The sequence below is a fragment of the Euprymna scolopes genome, chromosome 14, assembly GCF_053919585.1.
Source record: "Euprymna scolopes isolate OS-2025 chromosome 14, ASM5391958v1, whole genome shotgun sequence".
In the NCBI taxonomy this organism is placed as follows: domain Eukaryota; kingdom Metazoa; phylum Mollusca; class Cephalopoda; order Sepiida; family Sepiolidae; genus Euprymna; species Euprymna scolopes.
This window is the reverse complement of record NC_136495.1, coordinates 145,443,293-145,469,040: the sequence shown is the minus strand read 5'-3', so window position 1 is coordinate 145,469,040 and position 25,748 is coordinate 145,443,293.

Here is a 25,748-nt window from a genome sequence, read left to right as displayed (position 1 = left end):
TCACACATAGGTCAAGGACGGATGAGAGGCATTTAGACGGGTTTTACTCGGCCATTTCCTTTTGGTATATGGATGAGCGAAGAGGGCGAATGTGACCTAACAACTTATAATGATAGATAATTTCCTCAGTAGAAGACGAATGAGAGCTTAATAAGTACTTATATATATATATATATATATATATATATATATATATATATATATATATATATATATAGGATCAAACAATTAATAAAACATGTTTAAAACACTTTGAAAAAGAGTTAAAAACATATTTTATCTGAAAAGGAAACATTTGATAAGTGGATAGTCCTTAATCCGCTGAGTTTCGAAGAAATACTTTCCTTCTCATCAGAGGGTATGAAGTAGCAAAATGCGGAATCGGATTTTGCATACAAAAGTGTTTGATGAAACAACAAGTAAGTCAAATATCTTACTTGATAACAAAAAAGTGAAGCAGAGGAAATATGGTAAAGAAAAAGATGATTGCACATGAATGGATAGTCTTGTGAAATATATATATATATATATATATATATATATATATATATATATATATATATATATATATATATATAGTAGCGACATTACTAGCGCAATACGTACTGTTTGATCTGGTGACCGTTAAGCGGTCACGTATTATATTCACCTACCTCCTGAAGTGACTGAAATGCAACTATGAATTTTAGAGCAAATAGGTTATAGCAAATTTGACGCTGATATGTTTACACATAATAATTGAAACAATTACAAAAACTGCAATGGGCAACATTTGTTTAGTATTATAAACATAATTAATCACGGATATGCTTACTTAATGATATCACATAGTAAATTTTTAATGTAAATAAATACCACTCGTTGCTTCAGTTTTATCTGACACATTAAGTACTTTATACTTACCATACTCAGTATTGTATAACTGTTTAGCAAAGTATTACTTAGAACATTTTATTGAAGAGTCTCGATCTTTATTATTTTCTGCTGCATTGATTCGGAGCTAGCATATATAGGGTGTTTATGTTTTTTATCTAGTAGGTGGAAACGTAGAACCTACAGTAAGTGAATAATTATGATGTCAGTCTGCACCAATGGTTTTAAATGTGTGACCTTGTTTCATTGATGCTAATTGCAAAACACAACTTCCCAGGAAACTGAAGACTCTTAGATTCATATGAAAGTTCCCATTTAGATATAAGAAAGCAGTAGTTCGGTTTCGATTTTTGTAGGGACGAAAAAAATATTAGCCTCAATCACATTCGTATGCAATCTGGTGATAATATATCTGTTTCCGTTAGTTATTTTTGGTCGATGGCAAGGATAAAAAATCATGCTTCCGGATCTGATAATGATATTAAAATGTTAGGAAGCAATCCAGTCAGTTTCAAGTGTCTAAAAATGCACACCTTTATTAGTAGCTGAATCAACTTGCGTGAATTTTTTTAATCTCCTTGAACTTGAGCTATTATCCAATTGTTTAAGCGATTCACATTCCTCTCCCATCGGCAATCAACTCCAGTGATTTCCTGTTAGTTTGTAGGTCTGCGGAAATTTTCTCTTTCAGTTGTTTTAGGTTGTCGATGTACAAGTGATTTGAACCTGGCCATTACCAATTTGAAGAATAAATAGTGAGAAGTTGGCTACAGATGTGTTTCCTGAGATAGAGAATTCTCATATTAGTAGTTAGTTTCTTAGCTTCAGAGATAAGATATCTGCAAAATTGCATTGACAATGCTTGCCCTTGTGCTGTTTATTATCACTGGGAAGCTTTGACGGAAATCACTGTAAAAATAAAAAAAAGTTGGAATGTCACACATGGACTTCTTATTTCCTATGATGTCTTGCTGTGTCTTGTTAACCAAGCACACGTGGTGATGCGTCTGCAATGATATTGGCCAAGACTGAGATATCAGTAATTTTCAAACTGGTTGATCTATTCAATGAGTATTCTTGGATACTTTAAAAGGGCTGTGAAGAGTACGGACACTATGGTATAGCGTGTTACTGGATGCTGTTGCAAACACAAACTTTCTCATGGATCAACTCTTAGCAAGGATAACTTGATTACAAATGTCGTGCCCAGGCCACTTAGAAAATCAGGAAACATCATACTCTGGGAGCTGTTGTTCATGAAAATCTTACCCTGTGCTTTGAACAATGCTCTAAAACAATTATAAACTTCTTCTGATCACTTGCCGATTTTCGTGCACATTTAGTTATTTAGTATTGTGATCTACTTATCGTTTATACTCCCTTGCAAGACTTGCATCTGTTATTTGTCTCGACGAAAGTAAAACATAGTTTTCCAGTTGCTGACACCAAATAAAGGCAGCTTATTCTACAATAATGCAATAAGTGTTGTTGTAGATTTCATCATTAAAATTTACTTTTAGATTGTAAACTTTTCGCCTTATTTTATGTAGAATGCATTTGGAAATTTCCTCTGGAGGTGTCGTCCAAAGATAAAGAGAATTGCTTGATACGCAGGCTGTTTTAATTATCGCTAAAAGTCTTCCTAAATTCGAAGATGATTGACTGACATTTGCTTCTTCTCAATGATTGGTGCAAGACTTGGTCGTTTTTAAGAAGACCCCTGGTAAGGCATTTTTCTCTGTATCTTTAAATAAATAAAATATTGCAAATTGCAAATCTTGAAAGTAAGTTAAACCAGTAACTATCATTGACAACTTGAACTAATCGTGTAGATTTTCCCATGGATCCTGTCTTCCATACATCATTATTTTCTGCTCCTTAAATTTTTTTTGTAGGTTTTGTTCTGTTATATTTCTTTGTTGAATTTTTCAAATTTAATCTCTGGTACGGCAATGAGATTCCTCTAATATTATCTAGATTGCGCCTAAACTGCCGATATAACTACATTCTGGAACTGTTACATCGAATCCCCGATTTGTCTTTGTACTTAGCATTATTGGTTAGCTTCACTAACCGTGTTTTTTTTTAGCACACACAGTGCCTGGTCACATAGTTTGTTCACATATTGAAGGACATATTTGATTCTTTGGATCGAGCTGCAAATCCCTACAATAGTATAAGCGTTGAACTGTTGAGGGAGGACCCCGTTATAGGGAACACACCGCTTGTTTGTGAGTTCTTATTTAACATACCGACCATTTTTATTCATCATTATTGTACCAGTCTGGCCTCCATCTTCTGTACTGTGTTTTGTTAGTCTACTGGCCTTGCTTGATACACCGAATACATTCTTTAGAGTTTTTTTTAGAGAATGTGTTGTCATTGATACATGGGCAACTTTAATTGTTCACAAGGTTCGGGCTATTGTGAAAGATATGAAGAGGTCAACTCAGCCCATTCGCCGAACATAAACTATGCCATAAATTTGCCGCTCCAACATGTATAGACGACCGCCAGTGTAGGTTGCTTGATGAACCACACGTTGAAGAATCTCTTCTGGATTCGCATGCTCCTTAAGAATTGAATCTTTCAAGTTGTCATAATTGTCAGCTTCCAAGGTCTTTTGGTCAAGCCCTAGAAACTATAACCGTTCCGTGGCAATCTTGCAGCACACATCAATTAGCAATTAGTACCGGAGAAAGTAGTTTCCAGAACGAGTCATAAAATGAGAGGACTACAATTGCTTAATAGATACATTCATGTAAATGTTGTAAGATATACATCCAATTCAAGTGACCCCATATCCGTCTTCCTGTTGTTTTTTTGTTTGTTTAATTTGCTCTTTTTGCTTATATTGTGTATATCTTCTCGTCATTTACCTGTTTGTTTCATTCAATCGTCGTATTAATTTCCATTTCCTTATCATCTCTTTGTATTTCTTAATTCGATGAATTTAACCGCCTTGAAGCATGCTTAGTTCCGTAACCTTCACGTTGGGTTTCTCTCTCCATATTTGTAAATCTTGGCCTCCTTTCTCTTTCATTTATGCTATTGAGCACAACACGTGTTTCTCTATGTAAAACGTTTCCAATAGAGCGAACTGCTGTAAATTTTAGTCTAATAACTTCAAAGTTTGCTAATTTTTCTTTCTCGGTTTCGTTTATCTTTCGTTTTGGTCGGTCTAAGAAAGCTGAAATTATTATATTAAATTACTCATGGAAATAATATTAAACTAAATAAAGGATCTTGAATGGTCCGTTACATTATTTTTGGCAACTTTAATTTTCATGGTAAAAATGAAGAGATAGATTGCTCCTGAGGCCACAGCCCTAGTTGATGGAGGGTCAGCTGATGGTCTACTTGTGATGCATATGTGATATTCTGCATAACCTCCTGTTCGGCTTCCCCTAACCCAACTGAAACTCGTTAAAAAACATGATGACAGTACAATCTAAAAATAAGCTTAAACCAGGCTTAGGGTCAAACAAATCCAACTTGCCTCCTCCCTTGAGGCTTGCATTCACAAATATCCGTGGGCTTAGAACTACTTTAGCTGATGTTGAAGCATTTCTCCTAACAAATACCCCGGATATCTTAGCACTAAGTGAGACTAAACTACACTCCTCCATCCCCTCTAACTACTTTAACATGCCTGGATACCTCCCACTCTGCCGTAAGGACTCTGACAGACATATGCACGGACTTGGAGTTTACATTCGTAATACCCTTACCTTGACTAGAGAAACAAACCTAGAAACGGATGATCAAGCCTTTATATGCTTTAGACTAATCATGCAACACAACATTAGCTACTTTTACTTTCTCTACCGCTCTCCCTCGACCCAAGACTGCACCATAATAAACAAAGTATCTGACAGCATAGACACAACACTCTCCTTCGACACTAGCGCCCAAGTACATGTATTTGGTGACGTTAATGTCCATCACAAAAACTGGCTTGGATTCTGTACTTACACAGATGCAGCAGGCAGCGCAACTAATAGCTTCTCAGTATCTCACTCCCTATCGCAAATTGTTACTTTTCCAACCCGCTTCCCTAATCAGGAAGAACAACACGCATCACTATTAGATCTGTTTTTGACCACAGTTCCTGATGATTGTGTAACGAAAGCCGACAGCCCACTTGGGAACGCTGATCATGCGGTGATAATGGTTGAAATCGCCCTAAACTCTAGACCCAAAACTGAAGAGCCAGTGCTCAAAACAACGAGATATTATAAAAAGGCTGACTGGGAAGCTATCAGAGATCTTATCAGAGACGCCCCATGGGGAAATATTTTTTCCCTTCCTGCTGATCAGTGTGCAACCGAGGCAACTGAATGGTTCAAAACTGCAATCGAAGCACATGTTCCCATGCGGAAATTATATAGCAAGCCCCACTCCCAACAATAGTTTACTTCGACTTGCGCAACTGCCATTGCTCAAAGGCAGCATGCATTCCGCAGGTTTAACCGGCATAAGTCAAGTTCAAACAGACAAAAGTACATAGAAGCTAGAAATAACGTTAAGAAAGAAATAGCGAGAGCTAAGAGGGAATTTACGGAAACCACTAAACAACGCATCGAAGCACAAAAACTAGGAACTCGTGACTTTTGGAAAATCTACAACAGTGTAGTAAATAATGGGGAAATCAACAATTCTCCCACTAACCAACAATCACGAGGTTCTTTGCTCAGCAACCGAGAAGGCTAACTTGCTTGCCAGTCGGTTTGCCTCAAACTCCACACTGGACCCTCTAAACCACCCCCTACCTAAATTTCCTATGCGGACAGAAGCCACGGTAGACGATCTGATAATCACCCCTGCTCAGGTGCATGCTATCATAAAAAACCTTGACATTTCCAAAGCATGCGGACCCGACCTCATCCCAGCTGTGCTATTAAAAAAGTGCTCAGCCGAAGTAGCTCCAGTTCTCTCCAAACTCTACAACAAATGCCTTAATGAATCTTGCTTTCCGACCTGTTGGAAAACTGCTTCTGTGGTACCAGTATTCAAGAATTCTGGCGAAAGAACTGACCCATAAATTATCGCCCTATTAGCCTCCTCCCACTTTTTGCCAAAATATTACAGACCTTAATTAACCATGCTCTAGTCCAGCACCTTACAGATGCTAAACTTCTGACCGACCATCAATATGGATTTAGACAAGCCCGTTCCACGGCAGACATCCTCACTGTAATCTCTGAACGCATATACCATTCACTGGACAAAGCGGGAGAGGGCAGAGCGGTAGCTGTAGATATATCTAAGGCTTTTGACAGGGTATGGCATGAGGGTCTCCTCAGGAAGATTAGATCTTACGGTATAACTGGTAGAATACTTAACATAATTAAATCCTTCTTAGATAAGAGAAAAATCCAGGTTGTCCTCGACGGTCGTACATCTAAACAATATGATATAAATGCGGGAGTGCCCCAGGGATCTATCCTTGGTCCTCTGCTGTTCCTTATATTCATAAATGACCTCCCCGACAAAATTGCCTCTGAGATGGGTATATATGCTGATGACACCACACTCTATAGCAGGCACGACAGGAAAACAAATGAACATATATCTAAAGTAATGGGAGAAACACTAGAGGATGACCTCCAATCAGTAGTGGAATGGGGACAAAAATGGATGGTAACGTTCAATGCCACCAAGACAAAACTGGTTTCATTCAATAAGTACAAGAAACCTTCTCTACCACCTATAGCAATGGCCAACAACTCTTTATCTGAGAGTACGTCTTTCAAGCTCCTTGGCCTAACGTTCACAGGAAACATGAGTTGGAACAATTACATCGAGGGCATTGCCAGGGCCGCTGCGAGGAAGGTGGGCTCTCTCTACCGTGCTAGAACACTTCTAACACCCGAAAGTATCCTGTACCTCTATAAGGCCACTATTCGCCCATGTATGGAGTATTGCTGTCATATTTAGGCCGGTGCATCGACTACTAGTCTCTCGCTCCTTGACAGGGTTCAAAAGAGAGTCGCAAATCTGATAGGCCCTAAACTGGCATCTAAACTTCAGCCTCTGTCCCATCGTCGAAACGTTGCATCCCTCTGCCTTTTCTACAAGTATTATAATGGGGAATGCTCTGAAGAATTGCACGCACTTGTGCCCCCACGACGTGAACACCCTCGACAGACCCGACAAGCTACAAAATCCCACCACCACACTGTAGAGATCCCTAGATGTAAAATATCTTTCTACTCCAGTAGTTTCTTCCCCAGAACTGCTAGACTTTGGAATTCCATCCCAGGTCACTGCTTCCCCAACTGTACTGACATGCATAAGTTCAAGTGCAACGTGAACCAACATCTCGCTGCCCTAATCCCTACATAGTACCCCAGTAGATATTTCCCCTGTTAGTAGCCCCCTACATTAAAGTGGCAATGTGCCTTGTTTGGGGTGAAAATGTAATTAAAAAAACAAATAGATAGTAGCGTATGTTAATGACCATTATCATATCAAGTTTTATCAAGATAGATTAGGAGAAATAGGGTTAAGGAGGGCGATCTGATTTAAATTCACAAGGAAATTAGCAGGAATCATTGTAACAGTCCCGGGATGGTGGCGAATCCGCACTTAGTGATCACCGTCCCTGTGATAGGGGAGTTTATAGAGAGCCGCACTAAATATGACCCTAAACTTTGACACGAACATTGAACAATTGTGCACCATTCCTATGTTGGAGACAATCATCACATGCTCATGTTCGGTCCAGTGGTGTAAGATGTAGGAGAGTATATATTAATGTTGGGACAATTCCAAGATTTTTACCGATTCCGTTCTAAATTTCAGATTCCGATTCGATTCCCGGTTCCGATTCCTATCCTTTAATGTTTAGAAATAATTAATTAGATATTTATTAGTTTGCTTTTTTTTTTCATAAATGTTCAGATTACTGCAAAATCCTGTGTAATTTCCGGGTATAATTTTTCTCAAATGTTTTCCTTGTAATGTATTGTAAATTAAAAGAAAACAAAAGGTGTATGTTGATTTAAACACACCCAAATTGTATCAGTCCGTTCTTAGTATACAACATGCTACTTAAAAGTTTTCATAAACAGTTGAAAATAGTCAACGATTGGTAGGTAAAATGAGAAAACGATGTAAGAACAAAATATTAACAACGACTCTCCTATTTTTACGAACGAATTTCTAAATAATTGTGTTACTATTTAGTAAAGCTTTTGAACAAGCAAGGATGTCCTGCGTAACCAAGTCGTTAACTACATTAAAAGATGATATTCAATTGCCTACCACGTAACATCAGAGAGATCACGAACTGAAAAACAGTATCGTTCAAGTCGGCGCTGGATACCTGGCTGAAGTCTGTACCAGACGGACCTCAGATCCCCGGTCATACTGCTATGAGACGCAGTGAATAGAATAGCTTACGCCACATGATTGTCTGTGTAAAGAGGGACAGCGAAACGGTGCAGCGGCCTATTGATTCGACGCCGCCTATACCGTCCCAACTGGAGGCCGCTTGCCGCAGTGACCTTGGAGGGCTCTGACCGCCGAAAGACATCACACAAGTCACACAAGATATTTTAATTCGCAGCCTTCGTGTATATTATTATAGAGTTAATATTCTATCGATTTTTATATATTATAACGTTCCGATTACAAAAATAAAAAATATATCTATATGACTTTGGTGCATCAGCTTGAGTTGCTTCAGCTATAATCGAAACCGAAACCAACATTTATAAAAAACTCTTGTTAATTTTTTTATTAATAAAAAATAGATCACTAGAGTTCCATCAGCTATAATCGAAATCGAATCGGAAACTTATGAAGGGTTCTTGGTAATATGATTTATAAAAATAAGAATGGCTTGAGTGCCATCGGCTATAACCAAAACCAAAACTTATGAAGAATTCTTGGTAAAATTATTTATTATAAGAAATGGGAATCCATAATTAAACAATAGTCATCGGATGTAATCGTGGCACACAAAATAAATAACACACACGTTATAGCATTAATATATAGTATTGTTAAAAAGTCATAAAAACTACGTCCGCTTCCTACTACTAGCAATTACAAGTGATTTTATGATTTTGTTGATAACTGCTTAAAAAGTAATAATGTACCAAAATGGTATCAGTTTACATTATATTTACATGCACAACTGAACCCCGATTCTAAATACTAAAATAATGTTTCAGTGTGCTCAAACATAATCGCCTAAAAATGTAGAATCTCATATCTTTTGGATGTTTTCAATGTATATGAAAGTTTTTTTAAGTTAACAAATTTCTCAATGTTTGCTCTTCGAAAGTTTTGATAAACTTGTGAGATTTTTATCTATATCTTCACTTGTGCCAAAACCAAACAAACTATTAGGAAACATGGAACAGTTCAAAAGATGTGGTGATCATAAAAACAGCATCAAATAAAAAAAAAACAACATATTTCATGTTTAAGTCCGACGTCTCTAATAGACACCATATAACCATTTATCACATAGGTGCGAAAAGCTTTTTTTAAAATCTGTGATATTGAAGAGGCAAGTGAACTCTGGAATATTTACTTTGCTTACAAGAAAAACTAATGAAATCTTAAAATTTGGTTTGGAGAGTCTGCCGTTTCTTTGTGTCCAACAAGATGCCATAAAACTTTAATTATTTCAGAAGAAGCCGATGACAAACATCCCAATGTACAATTAGATCCAACGAAATTCAACCCCCTGCGCCCAAAGCATTTAGAACTTGTTAGCAATCATATGAACTCCCTCGAATGAGGACACATACACATACACATACACATACGAATAGATTTGAAATGATTGCAAATGCAATATGCAAATTATAATTATAATTAATTTCCAATTAATCACCCCAACACTAGTATAATATATATATATATATATATATATATATATATATATATATATATATGTGTGTGTGTGTGTGTGTGTGTGTGTGTGTGTGTGTGTGTGTAGAGAGAGAGATAAAAAGGAACAAACCGTATTATGTGTTCATCAACGTTTCGTCTTTATTTCGAGACTTCCTTTTTATTTCTCTATTTTGTCGGAATACTATTTCCATTATTTTCATCATATATATATAAATATAAAGTTTGTTTCAAACTATATATATATATATATATATATATATATATATATATATATATATAAGTTCTAGCCTTGACCTTTTATCTTTGCCTTAGAATATGTGTGTGCTCGATCCCTTGGAAGGGGGGACCATTATAATTGAAGGTTTGCTCCTGAAGGGTCCAGTGCTTTGGGCTGTAAGTGATTTGTACACAGAGAAACCTACACATACAGCAATACTACTACTTTATTGTAGACATAATTAGGATGGAGGGCAAAGCCTTCCTAAACAACTATTTTTAGGTGAGATAGATAGGGACAAATGCCACAGTATAAAAAAAACAGATTTAAGGATTCTCTAAAAAGCATGTGTAAAAAATACTTAGAATGGATGTATATAACTGGGAAACCCAGGCAAAAAATGATTACTGCTGAGAAAAGCATTCAGAGAATAATGTAATATTTTTGAGGTGCAGCTTGTAGATTTTTCCGTCTTAAAACATGCTTTAAAAAGCTTTAAAAAGTTTTTAAAAAGGAGATAATATTATTTAAAAAATTTTAAGAAATAACTTCAAATTGAGGAGGCAAAAAGAAAGACCGAACAATGGAAAATGGTTATTGAAATGTACTTTTGCGACATTAATGAAACACACATACAACAGGAACACAATGAACTAGTTAATAATTAGCTCTTCTGCAAGATATTGGGATTTCCTTGAATTAGACTGCAGCAATACTCGGGGAAAGGCCATCCCACTTTTCTGTAATTTTCGGACAAAGTTCTTCCAAATTTCAAATTCTATCATTGCGTATCTGTTGTTTGATATAATGCTATACATTTTCGATAGAATTTAGGGCTTGAGATTTGCGGGCCAATCCAAACACGAAATATCATGCTCTTCCAGGAACCACTTGTCATTGCCAGCTGTGTAAATAGGAATATTATCTTGCAGTACGACGGGAGTATAACCCAAATTCTGACCAAAGTAGGGTAGAAAATGCTTAGTCAACGTATTATTGTACTTGGTACAACGAATTCAACCTTGCAAGCGAACTATAGGTCCTGGACCATTGATAATAATAATGCCCCACACCAAAACTAAGCATTCATCACTTTGCAACGTTGAAACTGAGCACCTATGATAAAATTCTTCGTCTTTCCTCCGACACATGTAGTGCCTACCATCATTGTCTAGCCTATTGATCTTTTTTTCGTCACCAAAAAGCACTTTTGACCAATATGATGCACGATCTTCATTGCATCTGACGAAGTCCAGACGGCGCTTTCTGTTCTTTACAGAAATCAGTGGATTGCGTCCTGCAGCATATCCTCGCAAATTAAATTCCATTAATCTGTTCTTGACAGTAAAAAAAGAACACTTTTAAACAACATTGCTCTCTTGTTGGATTTTGGGAGCCGTTTACAATCTGTTTCTTGGGCTGCGAATCTTGATAGCATTGTCTTCCTTGTTAGAAGTAACTTTCATACGAACAGATTTAGGGGCATCACGAACTCTACCAGTGCTTTTGCACAGTTTTTCGTACTGTTTTCTCATCAGATTTCAATCTGCTGCCGATTTCCCGATTGGATAAACAAGAAATGTTAAGATTAATAAGGACCTGATGATCACTTAGAGAATATCGTGGAATATGGACTAAATCTTACGTTGTATAGCCTGGGACAACAACAATTACGATTAGAGATGTTTTGTTGTCTTTTGTTGGATATGTAAAACTGATTCAGGGGCGATAATTTAAGCTGGTTTAAGCGAATATGTTGCTGCAGACTTTCTTGTAGGCTCTGCAATTTCAAGTTATTTTTTTTTTAATTTACGTGAACAGTAGAATATTCAAATTAAAATCATATATGAACAGGTAAAATTATAGAGGAATAAAAGGCGAATAAAATGAGGACCAGGTTGCTTAAACAGTTAGATTTAATTTAGCTCAAATTTGCCGTTTTGGAAAAAATTACAAGTGCGGACATTTATGAAATAACACCAATGTAAAAATGGGCTTCCCTAAATAAGTGTATCGCAAAAACAAGGAAAAATAACATCTACTTAAATCGCGACATAGCCGAACAGTTAACGACGTGGAGAAGTGGTAAGCTAATGAGTCGTAGACCACAAATCACGTGGCAGGAGATAATTACATTTTAAAAACAATATATATATGTATATATATATATATATATATATATATACACACACATATATATATATATATTAGGAAAATTTCACGTGTTTTGTCCTTCATTATCTTCAGATCAAATCGTTCCACACAAAAAAAATCAACAGAATAGTCAATACGGAAGTTTAATCCAAAGTCAGTTTTTCGGTGTGGTTACCTTCAGTGAATATCTGCGTACTATACATGTAGTGTCAGTTGAAACACACGTACATTTCACCGCTGACCCCTATTGCTCGGTGCGCAATAAACTATCCTCTTCCTAAGCCCGATCATGCGTTTGCTAACGAAAAATAACTCTTCAAATAATATTGATAACATGCAACTTCGAAAATATCGGACAGACCAATTGGAGAAGAAAAGAATAGAGAAGAAGGTGGATAGAAATCAATGTGAGAGGCATTTTTCTTTTAAGTGGTTTTCTTCATAGAATGTCCGGAAACGATCTGATGAAGAGGTTAGCCATTTGAAGTCGTCCAGATTTTAAGCGAAGCTCATCTAATTAAGTAAAGGGTTTTCTGCCTCAGCGATAAAGATTGAATGCGGATCAGTTTGAGGTCATCCGTTGAAGAGAAATAGGTCAAAGTTGAACTGCATGCGTGAATCTGCACTTATATCCTACAATTATAAAAATGACTTAGCTTGTGCATGAATATAATTATCTACTGTTATATTCGTATATATATATATATATATATATATATATATATATATATATATATATATATAAATATATATATATATATATACTTCTATTGATGAGAACGAAACACTGTTTAACAGTTTAAATTTGTCATATTTAGATTAAATTTATATAATCTTTATGAAATTATCTGAATAAAACCACGAACGTAGTCGCGACCTTATATTTTACTCTTGATCTTCTGATTCTCTACACGAAGACAAATATGTGTAAGCTATGAAGTTTTTAAACCTTAAACATGTTTATTATATTGTAAGAAACTTTTAACCATATGTATAACCCACAGATTTACATAGATTCTAAGCATTCGATTTGTTTCTAGTTTAGTGGGAGTAAAATATAAAGATAATGCACAAGAACAACTTGACAACATGCCATTGTGTGCCCTATACTTGTAAAATATATGCAGTATTTTAACAGATGTCTTTAATTCCAAGATTCTGATTACATATTAACATTGAAAATTGCTATTAAAACCACTTATATACATTATACTTTACTTTATATACTTGACATATATGCTTCCTTTAAACTAGCATTAAATAGATTGGGAAATAAATAATAGTTGTTTTTTTTTATTTTTCCTTTTTCTGTCTTTCTCTCTTTTCTTAAATTATCACTGAAAAAAGACAATATATAACTACACAGTGGACCCCTCCACCTTCTCCTGCTAGATACATGAACCCCCTCCTGTAACATCACTTACCTTTCTTTTCCTTGTCTTCTCCTTTCCCGTATTGTTATACTAATTTGGATGGGCATACGACTAAAACCTTGCCATATATAATTTTAATCGGCAGGTCTAGACTTTTGACACGTGCCAACTTTATCATTATTCAATTCGTTTTCCTCTCTTCAAATTATCTTCCGCTCCCACTTCATATTTTCTCTTATTATCGAAATTAATTCAGAATGTAGAATAGAAATTTTATTTGATATTGTTTTAGACGTAGAAGAATAACGATTTGCACTAATGCGAGTTTATAAATATGCTCATTAAAGCTGCATCTGATTTTTCAATGCATATTATGCTTTGATACACCATTCTTTTATTTTGCCTCCGGAGATATTATTATCGAAATTATATATTCCCCACTTAAAGTTACCACTTGGATTTAATTTTTTAAATTTTATATTAAAAAAAAATCTTTGCCGGATATCTTATATAAACAGCGGTAAAACGAACGAGATATGTTTGTGTGTGGTTGCGACCATATCCCTTGGAAGGACAACAGGATGCAATGGATCTCTTTACCTCCTTACTACCAGGAATTTCTATTTCAAAAGTTAACATTCATTTTGGTTTTAAAGTGCAATATTCATTTTCTGTCCCAATATCTCATTGCCTAATTTTATCTATCTAAACTCTTTAAAAAAGTTAATTGTCTATGTTTATTGCTTTTAGCATAATAAGGTGCAAACCAATAAAAACCTTTGCTAATATTTTTCTCTGAGGAGATGAATAAAGGCGTTCATTTTTGTTGTCGATCAATTTGTGAGCCACTAATTTATCATGTATTTTTTCTTTCCAATCTTTTTCAAGTGGTTGGATATCGTCGCATACATTGTCTAATGCAGAAGCAAGTTCCCGAACAGTTGTTTGCGGATTGGCTTCGACTAAGGCTCTTAATCGATCTTTGTCGACATCCCATGGCCGATCACTACACTTATCAACTTCAAGACCCTCCACAATGTGCTTTAAACCAGCATTGTGATGTGTGTTCAGTAGTGGTTACTGGGCCAAACGCTTCGTGTATTTCGAAAGCTGTTTCAGCAGCTTTTCGGCATAGCTTGAATTATAATAAAAAAATTTTGAGAGTTTTCTTTTTTTATCTTTATATTCAACGTCATTGAAAATAAGACATAATTGTTTTAAAACGATTGTAATTTAAATGATTAGATAACGCGAGACACTTTTTGAAATGATATATGAGCAAAGCTAAAACCTATTTGAAAATACATAATTTGAAATCAAAATAAAATAATGCAAGGTGGTCGAGGTTCAGTATTGGTGTGGGGCATTATTAGTACCAATGGTCCAGGACCTATAGTTCTCTTGCAACGTAGAATTAGTTCGACCAATTACATAATTATGTTGGCATTTTAAAATTTCGCAGGAAGTTTCTTCGCCTCCTAATACATATTTGAGCGTATGTGCGCGTATTATACACGCATACACACACACACACACACACACACACACACACATATATATATATATATAAAATAAAATAAAAAGAATTATCAACGTGTTTCCTTTTCAGATTAAATATGTTTTAAACTCATTTCAAAGTGTTTTTAACATGTTTTATTAACTTTTTGCTCGTATATATATATACGTGGTAACATAGGAGTTTATGCTGGGGTTACTTTTCAAAGTTGATAAGACAAACTTATTATATTCGTTTTTGTTAATATTCTCTACCCAACACCCGTAAAAATAAAGTGTAATTAATACGCATATTTGCGGTAATATGAGCTTCTCAGCATAAGGTAGATTACTGACTTATAACTATTATAGAAACATTACATAATTGAGAACATTGCAGTTCGTGTTGCATTTACTATTCATTTTCATTTCCATATTATTTGCGTTACCAAACTTACTCTGACAAATTCATGTGCTTTTTTGTTATTTTTAATCTTTTAAATATTGTTCAACTTTTACAAACAATTAATATATTCGCATACGCCTGATATCGAAGTGAACCTTTGACCTTAGCTATTTTCAAAAACATTAAAATGAAACTAATCAAATTCGTTATTCTTTTCGTTCAATTGAGCTTTAATGACATCATGCATAGGCAAATCAAGGCGTTTCTATATGTTTTCACTTGGGAGCGGTTTTGACAAATGTTTTTTGGGGTATCCTGTTTTGAAAAAAAAAAAAGAAAAATAGATTATTACTGTCGTTGCGTCAATGGCACGAAAGCACACTTTTTTTTTAATAACCTTAACATTCATCGACCCCTTTATTATACGTTAGATAAATAAGTAAATTGTATTCTTCCATTTCTAGAGGCACTGTTTTCCAATACATTTTTCAGTTTCATTCTTTTCAGTCTAATCTAAATTGACGTTTACTGGTTCTTACACATTGATGACTTGTTATCCCCCAAAAGATCACCAATTCAATTAAGAAACGTGTGCATAACACTCTAATAGTTTGTTCAAAAACAGTTTGGATTACTAAATAAATTTCTTACTAAAGCCCTGTGCAAACAACCCCATCTTCTCGACATTGTTTAATCTACAATATCAAGTAAAAAAAATACTTTTACAAAAAGAAACAAGCTTTAATTTACAGATGTCGTATTTACATTATTTTACAAACGCTGACAGATCCGCGAAACAAATCTCGCTGTCCAAACAAGAGTGTTTTTTACCTCAAATCCATGTTGTTTCATGCCACTAGTTATATGTCTCATTTAATTAAAAACAATAATCTTTAAAAATAATAATTGTACTGTTTTGTTGTTTCTTTCTTGTATCTAAAGTTCACACAACATCGCGGAAAGATCGCAAAGACTGGACCTCCGAGTCAAGCAACACATTCCATAAAAGATTCGAGGTGCAAATCGTTCATTATATAATATGTTTACAAATATCTACATTTTAGCAACCTGTAATCATCATAAAGTTAACCGTGTGTGTGTCTCTAATTTTAGTATGGGCTTGTTATGGATTAAATATTCCACAAAACGTTTATATTATGTCGTTGAAATTTTAAAGACTAATGTAATTTCTATTTGATACTTGAAAATATTTCCTCAGAATGCTCTCCATTACTTCTGTTTTATTAAGTTTCAGTAGGGAGATTGTTCTAAAACATCTTTCAATATTTGGCAAAGTGGTATGTATCAATAGAAAGCACTATCGTGTTCTACGAGATAATTTTCATCGTTTTTTGCTCATATAATTTTTCTCTTTGTTCAGAACCGTAAAATGGATTATCAAGTAGATAAATATCACATATTCGACACCTCATTCTTTTAGCCGGTAATCGGCCAAAAAGCGAGTGAAGTGACCAAGAATAGTTTGTAGTATATAGAGTAAATTACTGTTACTGACAGAACTGCTTGAAATTGGTTTACTGATTACAACACTCATTTTGATCTCAATGACGCCGGTCAAGCCGGAATACCAATCAAGACCAGGCTTCTTGTGAGGACAAATGGCAATTAGACATGCAGAGAATTGCGTGAAGAGATGAAGTTTGTATTCTCCGACAAATTCACGCAATCTTAAATTGATGTGATTCACACAAATTCTTGGAGCTTGGATCCTATACAAACTTACTTTTGCTGTTAAAAATTCGGGAACTTATGCAATGACCTTATATATATACCTGCTCTGTTCACTCATTGAGCACTATTTTGGTAGACACATGTTGTTTCATTGGATGTACTTCTACGAAACTAAACTCTACTGGCTATATATATATATATATATATATATATATATATATATATATATATATATATATATATATATATGGGGGTGTTTGTATGCATATATATATATATATATATATATATATATATATATATTTATATATATATATGGAATTCGATTAGTTGTTTAATCTATTAAACAAGTACTAAAACGGCTAATGTTTTTAAAGTGTATTATTTTGACTAATTTGGACTACTTTAATAATCTTAAACCTCGCACTCAGTAATGATTAACGAAACACGCGCAGGCTACACAGGGGGACAAAAAACGTTCTGTTGGAAATTCGCGTTTGACAAAAAAATTCAGGATTTGATAAGCTACAGCTGTATAAGGTCGAGATTTTGATCGACCGAAACTTAGGGTGTATAACATCCAAGGTTAGAGCAATATTTCGAATAATTTGAATAATGCAATTTTATTTGCTCACTGGTTCAATTTTATATCATTTTCTGCAATTGTTGTTTTGGTTTCAATTAATGTTTTTTTTTTTTTGTGACAGCCTGCTGAAATCTACAATCGACACCTTGACATTTATTTCGTCAACCCCGTGTTTGTTTAACTAACACATTTCGACTACCGTTATTAACGTCGTCATAAAAAATATTCATGTATCAATGTATGAATGGGGGGAAAAGGTATGCGAAACAAAATGTATTTGTTGTATTTAATGTGTTACTGTTTGTTTTGCGTTATTTTATTTCGAAATGTGTCTTAGACACATTATATGAAAAATCAGAGAAATGGATATTTGTTCCAGAAAATCACTTATTTTTAATTGCTGAACTCAACACAGAATGTAATTCGTTCCATTGTTATTAATGAGATGTTTGAACAGTGAACAAAAATAAATAAAAGTGCGTATAGGAATAACGTTTTTTATGCATCGGCTTTTCAGGTGTGTCAGTAAATATCTTAAGGCTAATCAATTAAGAAATACAAACAGTGAAATACCGTGGGTTTGTCATAATTTAGATTATTACAGAGAGAGAGAGAGAGAGAGAGAGAGAGGGGGGATAGTGAGCAGAACTATAAATGTTGAATTATATATATGCTCAACTGTGAACTTTGTAACCTTCTACTTACTACTGTTATGAAATCGATATGATTCATAGCAATACACAGGTGAGTAAAACGAACACACATGACCAAATTAAATATGAAAATAAACCCTTTGTTTTTCAGAACGTTGACAAATGTGCGACTAAAATGAATACCGAAATATATTATTCATGTAGAACGCACACACACACACACACACACACACACACACACACACACACACACAACCCACACAAATATATATATATATATGTATATATATATATATATATATAACTTAGAAAATGTATATGGCGATTAAGCTACACTGAATATTCCGCGGCTCATCTACTCTAGGACTCTTCAGGCTTATGCGTATAAGCCTGAACACTCCTAGAGTGGATGAAACGCAGAATATTCAGTGTAGCTGAATCGCCATATACATTTTATAACTTACCAACTAGATCTACCTACGTATTGAGCACTTTTGAAGTAAATACTTAAAGTTTACGCATAAATCTATACTTTTGTATAGTAACTTTATGTGAGTAAATTAAGTAGTTATATATATATATATATATATATATATATATATATATATATATATATATATATATATATATATATATATATATATATATATATATAAATACCAGCAGTTCGCCTGGAATTGCTCGGTCAAAAAATATGTTTAAATATGATATTTTGATTAATGAATGTTTCGTATGTATTATTCTACTAGCGGTGGTAACCGGCGTCTCCCGAATGTGGGTAGGTGTTGTGGGGGAGGGGTAAATCTAAACAAAATGGAAAATAAAGAATACGGAATGTAATAACCCTGTTCAAATATTATAACTTTTTTAATCGAAAAAACAAAAAACAAAAAAAAACAAGAGCAAATGCGATGCAAAATAAAGAATAAGTTGACGAAAACGTTTAAATGTTAAAACTTCTTTCAAAAATCGGAAAAAAAAACAAAATAAAACAGCGAACGTGATTGAAAAATATTTTTAAAAAACGAACGTTGTAATAGCATGAATAATCTTATAAATATATATTAAGACTTAAAAAATCGAAAAAACATATATCTTGATACTTAGGCTCGGACGTGCAATCTTAAGATAACGCTGCAACTATAATGATTGGTTCATGATCGCGTGAGGTAATTGGGTAGTTTTTTTTATATTTAAGCTAATTTAAGATAGAACGTTTTTGCGCATGCGTGTTTGGCTACATTGTCATGATGGAGCATTTTTCTGCTATCCCTCCCCGTAAAAATATGTCCAGGTGAGGATGAAGAAATTAAGGTTCATAGACAATTTTTCGATTTTTGTCACCAAAAGACCGAGCCGCTGCGGAAAGTTTAAGACAGACATACAAACATACGTACATACATACATTTAAACAGATTTGTGCCTTTTTTATTATAGACTAGTCTGGGTGCGCGGCGTTGCCCGTGTGTTGATAGGTGTGTTTTGAGCAAAAAATTGGTAGTAGTAGGCAGGCAGTCTCTAACCCGTACGCGAAGGAAGAAAAGAATTAGAAAAAAAAGTAACGTCTTTACCGTTGAATCCGTCACTAGGCCGGAAGTGACGTAGGTTTTAATAAAGGCTAGTCATCCGGAAAGAAGATATGACTTTCGAAAATATCGGCGAAAAAAGCCACCCCTCACTGTAGAAAAGTCCCCCGTTGAGTGGGAATGAATTAATGTTTTTAGTTTTCAGTATGTGTTGTCCGAAGTGTCGTGGTTATACACGACAACGATATCGTGAAAATCCGTTGCTTCCTTCAAATGTTTTAGGCAGACATACAAACATATATACACATTTTAACAAACAGGTAATATTTATATTATATATTATATTGGACGCGATATACAGTATTGATATAACATGTTTAAGAAAATGGCCCGTGCGCCACCATGGAGAATAAAAACCCAACGTTTGATTACGTTTATTTTTTCCTCTGCCATTAATGATAGAGCTGTGAAGACAGCATTGCTGCAAACTAAAAATGAAACGAACCAATAGCAACTACGTCATGCATGCATATTTGTAATGCCGTCGTTTGATCTTCACATTCCAAATTTCATTTTTTTTTATTATTTTCCCCTTGTTAAAACCTAAATATAAAGTTTAATATGAGTCCAAATACCTTATATATGAAGTTTCATGTCTGTAGACCAAAAGCTATAGCAGGAGTTTGGTAGGCCAAATACTTTAAACAAAAATATATACGTATTCAAAAAAATATATGGATCGTCATCTCAGACCAAAAAAGCGAAAATACAAATAGGGATTTATTTAAAAGGTAAGTTTTAAAAGAATATGCAAATTAGCAATGTATTTTTCTAGGGAATGCAATTCAACGACCAATAGAAAAGAAAGTTTTATTTTCTTTTTAAATAAATAGACACAATTTTTTATATCAACGTCAATAAGCAAAACTCCCAAATTTAGGGGGGATTTCCTCCGGAATATATTTAAAAAAGAAACCTTGTTTATTTTATTAATTTCGCGTTGCAATTTTGGCTTCAAACTTACTCAATACGTATTTTATTCTTCGAATTTTCAGTCATGCCTACATTTAATTTATATATATATATATATATATATATATATATATATATATATATATATATATATATATATCGGTATATAATTGTGTGCGTATATATATATACATATATATATATAGGTGGATGTATATATATATATATATATATATATATATATATATATATACATATATAAGGCGCATAAGCCTGACGCATCCTATAGTTGGATGAAACGCAGAATATTCAGTGTAGCTTAATCGCCATATATATTTTATAAATTACTAACTAGCTCTACCTACGTATTGAGCACTTTTGAAGTAAATACTTAAAGTTTACGCATAAATCTATACTTTCATATATTAAATTTATGCGAATAAATGAAGTAGTTATATACATTTATATATATATGTATAAATATAAATAAAATTGTATGGCTAACTATATGTATGCATATATGAATACGTATTCATATATATGCATACATATATAAACATATAATACGACAAAATACGAATATATATATATATATATATATATATATATATATATATATATATATATATATAATACATAAAATTGCAAATGTTTCAGCTCCAAATTAGCTGAATAATTTTTGTAAAGATCGCAAAGGTACAATATTTCAAAGTTTGACCCCTTGGAAGCCAAATGATCGGCTTAGAACCGATTAAAATGTTTGCCTTATGTGTGAAAACACTTTATGTAAAATTTCAAATGTTTAGACCCAAAGTAGTCTGAGTAAATCGGTAAAGACCGCATGGGATAATTTTTTAAAACTTTGACCCAAGTTGACCCATTCTCATTGATTGTGTTTCGCTCATATTGAATTAAAAATTTGTATCCATGTCGACGGGACCTACATCGAAAATTGCAAGCGTTACGACCCAAAATCGGCGGACGAGTTTGGTAGAGTTTTAAACCGTACAATCCTTGAACTTTGTTATTTTTACAGCCACATTTTTTAGCCGAAAACTGAGTAAACATCTTTTCACATATCTATTTACGCCTTATGTAAAATCTCGAGTCTGTAGACTGAAGATTAACAAATTAGTTTGGTATGGAAATGTTAACACACAAACTCAAACAGACGGACAATTTCGCTTTTGTAGAAATATAGATGCATACATAGGGAAAATCTGTGGCATCGCCGATTGCCTGCTTAGAAATGTATATTTTCGGCGAAGGTCATAGTTTCTATGTGTCCATCGGAACACAAAAAGGATATTTTGTTTATTAACCGCGAACAGTTTATATATGTAGCTGAATAATATTATGAGAAATGTGAACGATATAAATCCGACTGGAACTAAAGTCGGGTTACCGATTTTCAACGTCCTGATGGTATACATTAAATGAAATGCTTCTTTTACTCTTAGATAACTTAGTTGACCTTTTCATCACAATTTACAACGATTAAAATTTAAGTTTGTACGTGTTAAGTAAAAGGTTTTAAATTGTAGCATCAAAAGAAAAAGTATAAAAGTTTTAAATTGTTGCATCAAAAGAAAAAGTATACTGTAAATGAAAATGATATGAACATACTTCTAAACTGCCGTCGTGAACTCGTTTTTCCTTGGACCATTCTAGAAAATTGTTCAGTTTATGATAACTGTTAACAAAGTGTTGGACACTAATCAAAATGATTAACTCAACCTTAATAAAGATCCGCAAATATCACCTCTACCTCCGCACCACATTTCTCGTTTCTGAAATCAATTAACAATTAATTTGCCGAATTACAAACTAGGAAAGTTACACCGCAATGGGTAATAATGTTAAGTATTAGTCATACAATTCGGAGGGTCCAGGAGGATTGTTGTACACACACAGGCACACACACAAATACACACACGCATACCACACACACACATATATGTGTGTGTGCGCGCGTGTATGTGTGTATGTGTTCTCACAGTAATTATTATAAAGATGTGACTTAGTGTAACATAGAATGTTAATCAATAGTCTATATTATCAAACTACTGTATTTTTATATTAACTTTTACAAGCATAAGATTTTATATAAATATATACACAGTATATATATATATATATATATATATATATATATAGAGAGAGAGAGAGAGAGAGAGAGAAAGAGAGAGAGACAGAGACAGAGACAGACAGAGATAGATAGATAGATAGATTAAGCACAATTTTTTTAAAACTAGCTTTACTGAACATGACAGACGATTTTTTCATGAATTTTCCTACTGTCGTTTCAATGTAGAAAACCTAAAACGTAGCTTATATTAATATATGTCTTATATGTATCGGAATCATTTTGATACGATTCTCCGATAATCTCCGGGTGGAAATAAGATAAACAGTGAGCTGAGAAACACTGCCGAAAAAATGAGTAAGTACTTCAAATTGTCAGTATAGGCAGTAGGTACCGGGATGGGTTGTTGAAATGTCGAAGATGTAATGCAATTCTTGGTTGTTGATTAAATGGATCCTTACGAGAATATCGTGTATCAGTGTTCTGTCTTTATCAAATGTATGTTCATGCAAACCAAAACCAAATAAAAATTTTCAATTTTAGTGTATGCAGATAGTCCACAAAAGAGATGGCTCGATGAAATATTAAGGAAGGAAGTACTTTTAATTCCGCATATTTTTCATTAAAAAGCTGTTTTAGATAAAAATTATAGATCAAATAAAACGAGTTAAGAGAAATATATATAGGATCAGAAATAAACCATTATAAACAATACTGAACAACAGAAGAAAATGAATGGGACCTAAAGAAAAGAGTTAATGAACACAAACAATTAATTCAATATATAAATGTTATTAGGTCTGTGGCTCTGCCTTCGTTTTTCGAATTGTATCTTTCCTAGACGAAAGGTTGCTGGACCACATGCAGTTTCCAAAGATTGCGCTTTGGTGCAGAATTTATTAGAGGTATCTACGCAGTTAAAACAATTGTTAAGGTATTTTAAAAGGGCGTCTAAATTAAAAGAAATCAGAACTTACCAGGCGTCTTTTCACGTATGTATACATCCTGTAAAATAGATGTTTTTTAAGGTATTTTTTAGAAGGCTAGAAAAATGCAGGAATGTAAAGTCGTTGTGAAAAATAAATGAATAAATAAATATATGAATAATACATTATTCGATATTTTTTCTTTTCTTTTTTATTTATTATATTTTTCAAATATATATTTATTCATTTATGTACCTGAATTTAAACTGTGGGTGGTATTAATACCAAAGGTACTTTCGGCTACTAACCCATCGTCAGTGGAGAAATGAACCCTTTTTCTAGGACGTAAAATGCAAAATGTTTATTTAGGTGTTTAGTTTGTTATTTCACAATACTTTAAAATCGGTTGTCTTTTTGTCGTAGTGGATGGCGTGACCGGCTACTAATACCAGTCTTGCGATTTTACTTCTGTTTCACATTCCGATATTCTTGACTTTTAAATATTAATATGTAATAATTTTACAAGGACACATTTATTTAAAAAATACCAAGGATTGTTTTTGATGTTCGCAACAAAAATGTCATATTCAATAGAAATATATATATATATATATATATATATATATATATATATACATGTATGTATATATATGTTTATATATATATATACACACATAAGTGATATATATATACATATATATATATATATATATATATATATATATATATATATATATAAGTGAAAACGTTTGTGTGTGTGTCTGTCTGTCTAGCAAACAACTCTCTCAATTTTCGGTCTACAGACTCGAGATTTGACATAACGAGTATTGAGATCATGTAAAAACTTTTTAATCGGTTTTCGGCCAGACATTTTGCTGTTAAGGGATAAAAATGAAACAGTTTGACCATTGCGCACTCAAATTGGCTGAGTAATTTGGTAGAGCCAGCAGAGGTAATTTTTTTCAAATTTGACCGCAACTTTGACCGCTTAACATTTCTTTTTTTGGGGAGGGTCAAAACAAGTTCTTAAGTTAGATGCATGTCCAAGTAACCTATATCGAAAATTGCAAGTGTTTAGATCCAAAATTAGCGGAAGAGTTTGCTAAAGTCCTCAGAGGTCAACTCGTTAAACTGTGACCCCTTAACAGAAAAACAATTCTGATAAAAACCTATAAAAAATATTCGCGATTCTCAATACTCTTTATGTTAAATCTTGAGTCATTAGACCGAACATACTATAGATATACTAGCATGAGGATCCGGCGTTGTCCGCGTGTTTGGACGTGTGTCTTGAGGAAAAATGTGGTAGTAGGAAGGCAGGATCGAAGCCGTACTGCGAAAAAGGAAAAGAACGGGGGAAACGTGACGTCTTTGCTGTAACAACCACCGCCGAACCGGAAGTGATATCGGTTTAAATTAAGGCTAGACAATCGAAAATAGGTGAAGACTGTTGAAAATATCGGAGAAAACGACCACTCCCTGTAGAGAAGGCCCATTTGAGGGTGAAAAAATCAAGCCAATTTTTCGGTATTTGCCGTCTGAAGGGTTGAGCTTCAAAAAGATACTGATCTTGTGAAAATCCGTCGCCTCTGTCAAAAGTTTTAGCCAGACATGCAAACATACATACATACATAAATTTATATATTGGTAGCTCAAATTTTCGACCCAAATCGATTATAAATCTTTCCCTTTATTTGAATGCCCTTTATGAAGATTTCAAATATTTAGAGCAGAAATTGTCTGAGTCATTTGGTAGAGACCGCAGAAGTCGTTTCTTTTAACTTTGACCCCTATTATTACCCCTTAACATTTATTGTTTTGGGTTACAATCATTTAATTATTATAGATCCATGTCCAAGGAACCAGTACAAAAAATTTCAATTGTTTATTCCCAAAACTAGTGGAAGAGTTTAGTA